Genomic DNA, 13,822 nt, shown 5'->3' with positions numbered 1-13,822 from the left:
CTACAAATGAATCAAACCTGATTTCAAAACAATTAATTGGACTCAAAAACACGCAGAAATTTTGCGTTCATTGCAAACAGACATGTTAGCAACAAAACATTTACAAACATGTGTAAATGTACGCAACTTAGGGATCCGAATAATTCCAGGACAATGCGGATTCACGTACTTAACCTTTAACGAAGGAGAAAAAGTACCAATAGCTTACAAATCACATTTGTCCACACAAGCAGAAATAAAATTCACATCAACGGAAAAAATTCTGACAGCGGTTCAAACTGCAGTAGCAAAAGAGAGAGCCCTCGCACAGGGTAAGCGCATTATGGTCGTTACACCTGTATCTGCCTTAGAGGCAGTGACAAAAGCGAGCATTCTGAATACTAAAGCTTTACATCCAAGATGGATACAATGGGTTAATTCTCTTGCTGCAACAGACGTTGAATACGTTTTTGACCCTTATTTGAAAACAGATGCATTTCTACAATACGAACAAGAATGTCCTCTGCCTAGTAAAATTCTGCCTCTAGAACAGTATGAATGTATAATTTATACTGACGGATCAGCCCAACCCGCCACCGTGGGTAAACAAGCTTATAGTGCTGCGTGCGCGATTGTTAATGGTCGCTGGCGCGATGGTAAATTCCGACCATTGGTCACTAAAACGCAATCTCTAGGAGATTGTACAGCACAGCGAGCTGAACTACAAGCATTCAAGATGGCGCTTGAAAATACAGATCGCGAATTCCCCACACTCATAGTGTGCGATTCGTATTATTGTGTTCAATCTTACAATGAATACTTGCAAAACTGGATTCAAAACGGTTACAAAGATGCAAAAGGTGGCACAATTAAGCATAAATTGCTTTGGGAACAAGTAGTTCAGTTACAACAAGAACTACAAAAGGCTCATGTGATACATACACTGAGTCATCAATGTGATGGCGTTCACGTTGCAGGGAATTCATTGGCTGATGAAGCCGCGAAGGCAGCTGTGCAAACGGCTTCCTTAGCTGCAATCACTCGTTAAAAAATGAAAATAGACGGCGAAATAATGCTGCAAAGGCAGCGTTGCAACGTTACCTCAAAACTATCAACTCAAATACTTGAAACATAATTGATGCAAACTTCGTTCCTTTTGCTCGAATTGTGAAGAGTGATTCCAAACAGGAAACGTAGAGTAGCTTTGATACACGAAGCACATTTGGGAGAGGGTCTGATACATCAGAGGATCTCTAAGTCAATACTAGAATTAAAAGGGAGTACTGGGGGCCAGGGCTGAATGGTCACATTCACACATTTGCAATTAACTGCCATAATTGCAACAGAGATCGCAGTCAAGAACACCGCCAGATACATGACTACAGTGTAGCCAGGCCAGTACAGACACTATTGTTAGACAGCATTAGACTTTCTACACGTAGACGTCCTTATGGTCAAATGCGGTCCCACGCCTGCGCGGCGCGTTCTATTGAGCGGGCGGGGCTGTGACGGAACCGCTCCGTCACAAGCACAGCCCACCCGAGGGGCGTGACGGAGCGATTCCGTCACCAGCATCGGATCGCCACGCGACCCCCCACCCCCTTAGCGCGCCGCAGCGAAAGGGTTAAGACAAGTTTCATTTGGATGTGGCCTCAGCGCTCAGCTGACGCTCGAACTATTATGAAAGATTTGCGAGTCTTTATCGGCACATACGCAGTCGGCACGCTACATTCTGACCAGTGTCCTGCGTTTAGCTCCAGAGCTTACAAGGAGGCCATGGCCAAATTGTGCGTTGCATTGCGGTACTCTAGTCCATTCCATCCTGAGAGAAATTCGGTAGTGGAGAGAAAAAAACGGGACATAAAGCAATCTGTAACAGCTAGGGTATTAGGCTCGGGTGATGGGTGGGTCAAACATCTAATAAATGTCCAACTTAGTCTTAATAATCTGCCAAGAAGTTCTCTAGGGGGAATCACTCCATATGAAATCCTTTTTGGAACAAGAATAATTATTTCGGCTCTCGATTGTCAGACTTCAGTGGTAGAACAAAAACCCTTTGATATCAAAGATCGTTTGGCTGTTTTGCAAGACTTAAATGAAATAAGGAAAAGCCAAAGTAACATATTTCTAAAGCCAACAATCACTGAAGAGAAACCGACCATCCCAGCAAGACCTGTCTGGAGTCCAAAGATTAGGGAACTAGTCAGAGAAAAGATCGCGGACAAAAAGGATTTTGGGCCTTCTTACAGACAACCAGTACCTGTCCTAGCAATTCACGGATCAAGAACAGTATTACTGCCGCCCATTGCTGGTAAAAAGGAGAACAGGTTCGTGTCCATCGACCTGGTAAAACCACATCATGTGGCCGATCATAAGCAGTAGGCCAAGTGGACTCCAAAGATGTAGCAGATGCCCTTATCCGGCTACCTTCCAAGAGATTAAACCTGAGAGACGCATCACCTTTGAAGAATCTGCAGTGCGAAAAGAAGGACTATGCAACAAAGCCATGGAACTTGTACCTCTTGAGACCCAAATAACAGTTCGTCAAGAAACGCCTGTCTACAATGAAACAGCATCTGACTATACAAATGTAACAAGTAATCAAGTGGTTCCAGCAATTTCAACAAATCCTGAAGCAATCCCTACAATTGACAGAACTGCCTCTGGCTATTTCATTAACTTTGATACGTTTTCCGAGGATCTCAGCAAACCTGAAATGACGCCAGTAAACAGAACTTTTAAAGAACAAGCAACAGAACTTTTTCATCATCTGCAAAAGATTTATCTGGTTTCACCATGGATTGAAATTTGGATTGTGTTGGGTGTACTTTTTCTTCTACTTTGGTTGACTCTTGTAATAACTTTGGAATGCTGATAAATGGGAGATATGTTAAAAAGGACACAGCAAGTATGAACATCAACTTACTCCGCAAGCCATACAAATCATCTCATTGTGAACAAAGAGACTTATCATCAGTGAACATCACAGTCGTTCCTATACCTGGTGGTATAGCTTGGGACAAAACTGACTATGACAATTTCGGTCCGACGGAGCTGTTGAAGATTCTACACCAGTTCAAGATTACCTTGAATGACTTTGTTTCATCAAGTACCTTTTCTGATGATTGGGACTTTAAGACTGTTAATAATATGATGTCAGACTTAGAAATGTCTGCAAAATTTACTAATCACGAATACTTAGAAGGTTCATCAGATTATGAACAAATGTATTGTTATAATCACTATGGTCATCATTTCTTGCACAAATCTGCAAATGTCAGAAATGTATTGAATTATACCCAATGGGAACATTGTCCAACACCACCAAAGAGTAGCTCAAAAACATTTTATGGCACATTTCCATACTTTTCAGGTTTTAATGTTTCAAGTCCAGAATCATTTTACTTTAAAAATTTTAATAGGACAGGAATGAAAAGTATGTTGACAAATACCAAGCAAATTTATTCTGCGGCCTTTTATGCTCAGCTGTCTTCATTAGGTTTCGACTTTTGGAAAGACAACATTGAGACAAAAACTGTCTGGGGCACACAAGACTGGCATGTGCAGGGTTTAGATGCTTTATTTAGGGCCTGCATCATCCCAGAGCAAATAATGTTTTTGAACGACACTGTCCAACAGACATCTAGTCTTGGGTTAGCCAAGATAAAAGATTTAAACAAACTGTCAATACCTACACCTACACCTGATAGCAATAACACTTCAGAGGGGGTGGTCGACGTACACACTATTTTGCTTCACAACAGAACAGATCCAGATGACAAAAATTGGTTAATCTGGCCCACAGATACAAACAACTGTCAAGATAGATTCCTGAATAAGACATAAGGGTTCACATTCACTAGGCCAGATCCAAGATATGTTCAGAGACAGCATCCAGGAATAGTAACAACATACAGTGTAGGGAAACTGTGACTTGAATGGCTGCACAAGTCTACACTAAAGGAAGTAAAACAACACTTGTCTTTACTTAAAGAAGGCGCTGATCTGAGGAACTTCTTAAAAAGACCTACTAAACCGCGTCATAAACGTTTTATATACGCCGGTATCTATGCTGCTTATAATGAAGCATGGAAGATTACACAAGCAGAGACTGCAGAACGAATACGAGAAATTGATCGTTTTAATTTATAGAAATCTCTATCTGTAGTTGACAATGGGTTAACGACTCTGTCGTTCACGACATATTCTTTGGACAGCATATAATCCTCTGCCATAGACATAATGGAACAGGACTTGGTCATGTTGCAACATGGTCAGTCGCAATTACGTTCTATAATGCTATTAGGCTGGACATTACAAAACCTTTGTTCATTCTATGTGCCTTGGCGTTTAATCAATACCACGTCACTATTTTCAGAATTTATTCTCACTGATAAACAGCTCAAACTGGCACAGAGGGGAGCAGACTATAGAGTGCTGAGCATTGAAAAACTGGAAAGATTGCCATTTACTATCGCTGCAAAGCCGGCAATTGAATGGATAATACACGGAACAATCCCTCTGCCTGTTACAATTTTCCATTTTCAGTTTTGCTAAAAACATATACCAGCAGGCATATATGAAAGGTTGGGTAAAGAATACATCAAGACATTCTGGGAATTACCATACACACACAAATGTTGGAGTGGGGGGAAAGAAGTGTTTCTTAGTGGTAAAAATGTGAAAACGCACTAAGCGGCTCTCTCCTTTATCAGGGTATTCATTTACACGGTTCCTGCGATGGTTCCTCTAACAATTTATCCTGCCACCTGCAAGGTTCACCAGCTGCAGTGATTGATCCAATTTTTAGGCAACTTTCTAATGGGAGTTACATTATGTTGAATGATCACAGCTGTTGTGGCATGTTGCCAGGTTTAGCCTATCTCGTAACTGTGTCAGCCAGGGTCACGTGCTGTATGCAAGTATTGTTTCCAAAAACCAAGACAGACCAGGAGTCACCTTTATGGCCTTCACTGAAGATCTCTTGTATACAAATTGATACTTTAAGCAGAATGAAAGCCATTCTTTTGCAAAAACCTGTGCCACTGACCTCGGCCAAAGAAACCTATGATCTGTAAATTGCAAGGACTTCTGCAGAGATACACACCCTATTAACTACAAATTGCCCTGTACATTTCTCAGAAATGTAGGTCGTATCTTAAACATGACTGATACAAGTGGTATTGTACATGTATTTAAGACAGTTTTTTCGGGACTGTTAGCACCTTTTGAAGCAGTCCTAGGAATATTTCCAAACTTTGTGCACTCTGTGTTTGGCGGATTGCCTCTCATTTTGGGAATATCTGCAGGGATACTATTTTTGCTCCTACTGCTTCGATCTGGTAAGCCAATCCACAGCAGACGCCCAGATCACTGTGGAAAATACTCTACTGGCGATGAAGTGTCGTGAGCGCATAGTCCAAATTTTGGGATTAACTCATTTAAGAGAATTGAATACCACATGGTTTATGTCATTCAGACCAATCTGGCAAGATTGCATCTTACCTGTTCTACGATGCCTCCTATGCGAAGAAGAATGCGGGTTAGACATCTGTCTCACACTTCCATTAGTCCTGCCAACGGATGTTGATACTTTGCTTTGACCTGTAACGGCTCATGTACTGTGTTGTCCCCAGCGGCTACCAATCCTGATGACGGCATTCATTGAGATCTCACAGACGTAAAAGGCTGACGGTGAGGTACGAGAGAAAAGCGGCACACAGGTACCATCCAATTCGAACATTGCTAACGCGACCAAGGCTGAAGGCGATGCTTCACATCTATGTGCAATTAATCTTCTTCACAAGGTAATCCAACTTTAACCTACAATGGTAGATGACTTCTTTACAGACTTAGAAGATTTGATGTTTTCTCCAAACTATAACACTGACTTTGGATTTGGCACGCAGTGTTCTGAGAGAATCTGAATTTGACCTTCATTTTTCAAAACAAAGTCCTAACTTTGTAACTTTAGTTTTTTTTCTCTATGATCAAACTTTTGTTTTTCCAAATTTGTATTTTTTCATTTTTTGGCACAAAGCAATCTGCTTAAAGTGGAAATATTCATAGAGAATTAGAATTCTTTGAAAACTTCCATGAGACAATATTTGACCTTCTCCACACTCAAACAGTTTATATAATCTGCCATGGAATGGTCTCGACTTTTATTTCTGTAATTAAGAGACATTTTATAAATGTATTTTCATGATTCATTCGGATAGCATTTTCAAATGTCATCTATATGCTTTGAATGAAACATTGCTTTAAATGCGTACAGCACAAATGCTTTTCGTGTACAACCAGTACCAATGCATTTTTATGTATTTTGGGTGGGTTTTAACACATCATGTTTAGATATGTTTTTATGTGTTTAGAACTTAGCATTGTCGTACATAAGAAAGTGGAGTGGGTGTTGTGTGGCGTTTTTAGCTCCAAGTGAATTTTCCCGATTCATGCCCTTATATAGGTACAATTCACACTGCCCTTATATAGGCATATAAATCAAGCCCTTATTTAGGCATAGCCCATGCTACCCAAATACAGGCATGGCTACTTTCACCAGTACCAAACGTCACAGCGACTTCTTGGATAACCAGCTTAAGCAGTCAGGGACTACCCCTTGCTTGAATATTGATTTGCCCGAGAAATTACTTTACAAAGAACAACTATTCCCTAGGGGTTCTTTCCTGATGTTCATATGCCTGACTTTATGTCAAACTATGGCATTCCTAAACACCTTCAAGGTATAAATATACCTTCACTTGCTCTAGCAAAATAAGGTGGTTCGGAGCAGTTCGAAGACCTACTTGCCCGACACATCTCGTTACAGCAAGTGCAGAAGGAAGCCAAATCTCAAGATAACACACTGATCAGGAAGCTGCCCTTCTCCTGCCGAGAATCCAGCTCCAGATTTTCTGGCTCCCCTTGCCGGGTGTTGGGAAATCGAGTCCCGAGACAGAGATACCAGACCTCCTTCATTCTAACAAGGTATGGAGCTGATTAGAACCTAGAGAAACCTTTGGTAGATTCTTGGCAAAAACTAAACATATGCTACACAATACTTACTTCTTCCCTCGTACTAGACTTAAGTTAGGTACATTGGGGTAGGCGTATTTTAGAAGCACCAGTTGAGTATTTAGTCAATGTTATTTATGTATGTATTTTTATATGGCTTAGAAACCATACAATGCTCTTACAGTATTATTTCATATTACTGTTTACGCTGTACGCATTATACTTTGCAGTCTGCATAACGATTGTAGCAGTTCACCTCTCTTGCATGAGAACAAAGACTGTTCAATAAACCCTTTTTATTGAAAACGCCCATCCCACTATTTCTCTGCAGCTCTGTAGAAACGAAGCATGCATTATTGACTGAGTGAAATACTTATCTATTGTTTCAGCGACTCTGAGAGATATATTCTTATTCTTTGGAAACTAACAGCCTGATTCATGTAGGCAATAGCGCTCGCAAAAGGGCCAGATTCTGAGAATCTGGCCCTTTGCGAGTGCGATTTTTGCATTTGGTATTCATGATACCAAATGCAAAAATCGCTATTTAAGAAGTCGCAAATATGCGAGGAATGGCATTTAAGGAATCTCTATTAGAGATTCCTCAAATGCTATTCATGACACATCCTGAAATTGCGATTTAGAACTTTTGGGGCCGCTATTTACTGAGAGGTCAGACCTGTCGGTAAATAGCAGAAACTCAGAAAAATGCTTTTAAAAGCATTTTTCTAAGTTGCATGTTGCACACACACATGTCCTTTGGAAATGTGTGTGCGCAACACCTGTCCAAATGTGCATTTTAGGGGTGCTACAGGGCGTCCTTTGGACACCCCTGGCACCCTTTCAATCGCTATCTGATTTGCGAGTAGCAAATTGCTACTCGCAAATAAGGGATACTCCCCATTCATTCCTATGGGCCTCTTGGCCCATAGGAATGAATGGGGAGTATTTGCGAGTAGCAAATTGCTACTCGCAAATAAAGAACATGTAGGAATCGCTATTTTATTAGCAATTCCTACATGAATGCCGTTTTGCGTGTCCTCAATAGCGAGTCGCTATGATTCGCTATTAGGGACACGCAAAACGGATTGTACATGAATCAGGCTGTAAGTTGTCATGTTTATTCGGTAGTCAGAAACTAATCCCTTCTTGTATATTCGAGAAAGTTTCTAGTGACCTCTAAGTTAGCTGGCACACACACAATTAAGTTTAGTATATTCGATAGAGACCTAGTTAACCTCAGTCCTACGTCAAATCTATAGGATATATCATCCAATTTGCAGAGCCTATTGGGAATATAGGAACTACACTACAACTCCTTATCATCCACAGGCCAATAGGTTTGTTTAAAGATTCAACAGGACCCATGAAAGGCATGATTATGTGCCTGCAAGAGCCCATGAGGCAGAAGTAGGATGTCCTCCTGCCATACCTTTTGTTCGCCTACAGGGAAGTACCACAGAAGGGGGATGGCTTTAGCCCCTTTGAGCTTCTCTAAGGGCACCCTGTGAGAGTGAGGGCCTCTCAGTTTGGTGAAGGAGGGCTGGGAGCAAACTCCTGGGAGAGCCTTCCAGTATGTGGTCAGCTACATGCTGGCCCACCGGAATCAAACAACCAGCTTCCGGAAACTAGCGCAGGAGAATCTGGAAGCTAGCCAGGAGGACATGAAACGCTGAAGCAATCACAATGGCACTCTGGTTTAGTTACAGTCCTGCCAAAAAAGTGTGGGTGACGGAGCCCGTGGAACCCTGGGCCCTGCAATACCTTTGGTCTGTGCCTTCTAAAGTGGAGGCGTGCAAGAGTGATGTCACCTACTTGGTGAACCTCAAGATTTCAAGGAATGTTTTAAGGGACCTGCATGTGATAGAGCGCGCATGTCAGATAAAATCATAATAAAAGGATTTATAATTCATCACACATATTTCATTTCACTAGTGACATTTATTTTTATATTTTATTTTATTTTTTAATTGCAAAAACAGAGCATATAACAATGTTACTTCTATTTCTAAGGCAAACACAAGTCTTATCTGTAATCAGATCATATATAGCCAAGCTCAATCTTTTTTAGTGCAGAGTTCTGTCGGTAGCTTCTTGGAACAGTTAGCCTTCTTTAAAATAAGTAACTAAAATAATAAAAAAGGAGAATTCAACAGGACAGTTTCAGCATTTCTTTGCTCTTTGTCATCAGCTTGCCATCAGAATGGCTCATATAGTGTGGCATTCTGTACCCCTTTCCATGCAAATTAGACTACTTAGGTGCTGAGAAACTCTGACAGGGCACCATCAATCCTTTTGCACTTTTTCAACCTAGGCCTTTCACTCTTAGTTTCACTTTGATCAGATTCAGATGTTTCACCACAGCATCTTTCAGATCAAAGCTGTTGCACCATCCATTATGCAGATCTTGTGTAGCAGCTGCAATCTGGTGAGACACTGTACACTGTACATCAACCAGACCTACACTGCAATGGCTAGTGTTCTCATCAGTGTTTTCCACAAGTGCATTTGCAAATGTTTTTTCAAGCCACTTTGGTGATGCTGAAAAACAGTCTTTTGCAAAAGGTAACTCTGTGCTGCCATTGTGTTGCTTTATTATGCTTGACACTTCAGGCAGATAGCTACAATCCATTCCTTGTCCAATCTGTTGTTCTGCACTCATTATCTTTGAGACCCCATTAAGATCTGATTTCAGAGAAACTGGCAATCTATACCTGGGCATCAGTCTTTGCAATAACACAGTTGCCACTTTGCAGTTGTCATTTTACTCAAAAACAGTTCTGATACAACCCTGTTGTTCTGCTTCTGAAACATTTTCTTGAGCTCTTTTAATTCAACTGTGAAGATTCCATTGAATGTATATGCTAACAGAACACAAATGTGTGCAACTGAATTAGCATTTCTCTCTCCCATGACAACAGTGACTCTCATTTGAGCAGATATACTGCATGTTATGGTAAGGGCAATCAATTTCGAATTTTGGGCTGAGGTAACTACTGAAAGCCATGAAGCTTTGACCACATAATGTATAAGGAGCACAGCATGTGCTGCTTTTAATGTGTCACCTTTCAAACATGGGTCATCTACAAAATGGACATTGTTGGGCTGACTCAGACGTTCATCCTTAAAGTCTGAATTTGGCTTTATGCATATTTTCATGATATTTAGACATTCATATTTATTTTCATTACAATCCAATTCATTTGCTGACATTTCTGTGAAGTTAGGGTCAAAGGTCATTGGGCAACACATCAAAGACCCTTTAAAACATTCATCTTTGTCAATAGGCAATGAGAGAGCGCAGCCCTCCCTCTCACTGCAAATTAGTGTATTTTCTTTCAAATAAACTTTCATTCCTAGTGCTGGGGCGCACCATTTTTTCTCTTTCAACTCTAGGAATGCTTTTGTGCAATTGTTGTCCAATGGAAGCGGATCAGACACACCCTTGTGTGTCAGCCTCAGTAAAGGCTTAGCCACTAGGGAAAGGTGTAGTAGCCACTCTCTACAGCAGCTAACCATTCCCAAAAGTTTCATGACTTCTTTCTGAATTTGAGGTGGATTTTTCTTGGAAATCATTTCCACCCTCTCTGGTGACACCTTTCTACCTCCCTTTCCAATTTTGTGTCCCAGGTATTCATCTTCTTTTTGACAGTACTCCTGACTATTTTCATGCAATGACACTGTGACATGAGCTTTGCAAAAATCAATAAAAGTCAGCCATTCTTCAGCACATGGAATGTGAAACAATATATTGGCTGGATTCGGTACCACAGGACAACATGTGAAAAATATGCTTTTAATCTCCTGCACTATTCTGTTTTTTTCATTTATTTTCTGTGAACTTGTGATCAGAAAGTTACACAAACTTCCAATCAATTCCATCAAAAATCCTTTCATTGGTAAAATTCCTGCAACTGATTGTGTTCCTGAATACATGTCATCTGGTTCTAATTTTAATAAGACATGTTCTGCACATTTTATTAACCTGTTATCCTTCTTTGTGAACTCTCCTATTTCTGTGTTTATTATTTTTTCCAAAGCAGAAGGTAATTTTTCAACTGTCTTTTCTGACAATAATGCTACAGCTCTCTCTTGTTGGGCCATTTTAAAATGTACATCCTCATCAGGAATCTGAAAAATAACATTATCTGATGTACAGTAATCTGAGCTGCTTAATTTGCAACATAATTGTTTTCTTGCTAGGCCATAAAGTGGCGGACACTCAGTTAACAATGCATCAATTATTTCATCACCGGAATCATTATTTATATGAAGCTCTTTATCATCATTAATTCCCTTCTCCTGTATCTGGTGCTTTGCCTTTTTATCCTCACTTGCTTTCTCTCTTGCTATCTTTTCCCATATGCTTAAGGCCTCAAATTGTGCAGCTTTAGATGGTGTCTTTATTTCACATAACACTTCCCTTAATTTGTCAATAATTTGCAATTCAAAAGTACCATCTTTTGGAAACCTCAAAGCATCTTCTTTTTCAGTAATCTTGCACCATTGGTGAACCCACATACATGTGTTTTGTCCAAAATTGGTAGACATAAAATGCACAGGTGTTCCTTCAGGAGCATCACCAATAAAAAATGAATTTTTCACTTTACCTCCTAACAGCTTCTTTAAACCTTCAAACATTTTCATTTTTGTGATAGTTCAATGCAATTTCTTTTCTCCAAAGCTGTCAGTCTCAATTTTAGTCAGTTTTACTCCTACCACTGACCCTCCACAAAATCTTACTGCAATATTTCTCTTAATCAATAACTCCGTTAGTAACAACATAAATACATTCGCTACTCTGTCTGTTGTGCTAAATAAAGGATAGATTTATATTCACAACGAGTAACACATTCCGCTTACCCTTCACAAAGTAAGACCTTCCGTTTACTCTTCAAACACTACAGGTAAATCCCTTCCGCTTACCTTTCACTCAAGCTCAGAAGAACCTGCTACTCCTTTGGACTTATCATTTAGGATATATCTTAGGCCAAAGTTTCACCAGCGAACCCTTTTGCTGTCAACCAAGCTCAGAAGAACCTGCTACTCCTTTAGTGTGACCCTTTCTAGGTGATATCAGACCAAAGTTTCACCAGCGAACTCTTTGCTGTCACTCAAGCTAAGAAGAACCTGCTACTCCTTCAGTGGGACCCTTTCTTGGTGATATCACACCAAATTCTAGCAGCGAACTCTTTGCTATCAATCACTCACACAGAAAATAGTCCCTAATTTAACACTGCCAGCCCTACCTAGCTTCTCAGTGTTATTCCAACAGACGAGTAACCTCAGTGCAGTGTGGCTTCCATTTACCACCCGCTATTCCTTACTGGGATTCTCCCACAGGTGTGCATACCTGTGTTTCCCAGACAACATAGAACAAGACACTTACTTAACATGAAGAGTTAAAACAAGTAATCAATAAACAAAAAAGTATGTCCTATGAAATTACCAATATAATCAATAACACCATCAATTGAAAATGAGCAAAATGTCACCAACAGTAAAAAAAAAACGTAATATTTACAACACTTCAAAAATACATCCTAGCACATTAACAACATTTCACAGCCCTATTGATACACACACCACTTCTTGCATCACCTTCCAGTACTGCTTTGCCAGTCTTCAGGTTCTGAGCATTGGAGTCAGGAATCAGGACTTGGACATTTATCTAACTTGGGCAATTATTTTACTCCCCTCTTAAGGTCAATGATCCATTAGTTGAATAGTTGATGGTGAAATCAATAATCATTAATCACCAAACTAATCAATAATAACCATCCTGTGATTACCAAAAACTGATTGAGCGGTAATTTCTTCTGGTAATTTCTCAATGTAAAACCCTCATGCTACCTCTAATTTACCGCTGCAAAAGGTGTTGGGCCCTTCACACCATGTATTAATTTCAGGAGACTTTAAATAATCATGAACAGTCAAAAATGCAATTATTATTTTAAGCGAATAAAGAGAGTTGTTGAGTATTTTAAAGGGTTTTATTTTCTAGTGAATAGTTAATTTTTCTCTGACACTTTATTCATTAGTAAAATATCAATCAGCAGAGTGGCGCAGCGGAAGCGTGCTGGGCCCATAACCCAGAGGTCGATGGATCGAAACCATCCTCTGCTACCAGAAAATATACTGATAGAGCAAGCAGGTCACCCGTCTATAACTTTACCACAAATACTCACCTAGGCCCATATACAAATTTAATAATAATTTCTCAGATCAGGTAACCTGGGCACTGGCTATCAGATATTGTACATCCTAAGTCCTATACCCTTGACTTAACTCCTGGTCACTGGTATCTGTGGACCTGTGGGATCAGGGAGTATAGCAAAATAGGAATGGTAGCAATACGCTAAAATGCACTCACATAATAACCACAGACTCGAGAAGTTTTGAAAACCTTTATCTAATCTTCATCAAAAGTCATAAGCTAAAGGTTTACAGCTAGTAAGCTATCAATATTCAGAATCATGAAAAGAGTATAACTATGTAGAAGATATATTATGCCAACCATTTAGAAATCTAAAGGGAAGGTAAGAACAAGGAACATACGGAAAATTACCTTTTAGAAATCAGACTTGGACCTGTATTTTCTAAAGGACGGGAAAAATAAGGGACATGCTAGAATGTCACAGTAAATCGTTTGCAAGAGGGTGGGTAAAAAGAGGGAACACAAATTAAAATGACGTATCTGAATTTACCATGTGACTATAGGGAAGGTAAGAAAATGGAACACGCTAATAATTCAGAGTAACCACTTCAGCTTTCCTTAAAGGGAGGGTAAAGAAAAAGGATCATCTATTTATTCAAGCCAGTTCTCAACATC

General features: G+C 40.0%; 1 non-coding gene across 1 annotated transcript; it reads left to right on the top strand.

Moving 5' to 3' along the window:
* The first annotated feature begins 13,044 nt into the window (after positions 1-13,044).
* On the top strand, positions 13,045-13,116 carry TRNAM-CAU (transfer RNA methionine (anticodon CAU)). The gene has a single exon. It is a non-coding gene; the product is annotated as a tRNA-Met (tRNA).
* Positions 13,117-13,822: the final 706 nt, after the last annotated feature.

Source organism: Lissotriton helveticus, chromosome 8 (genome assembly GCF_964261635.1).
Source record: "Lissotriton helveticus chromosome 8, aLisHel1.1, whole genome shotgun sequence".
In the NCBI taxonomy this organism is placed as follows: domain Eukaryota; kingdom Metazoa; phylum Chordata; class Amphibia; order Caudata; family Salamandridae; genus Lissotriton; species Lissotriton helveticus.
The sequence above is the reverse complement of the archived record's forward strand: the minus strand, read 5'-3'. Positions and strand labels throughout refer to the sequence as shown.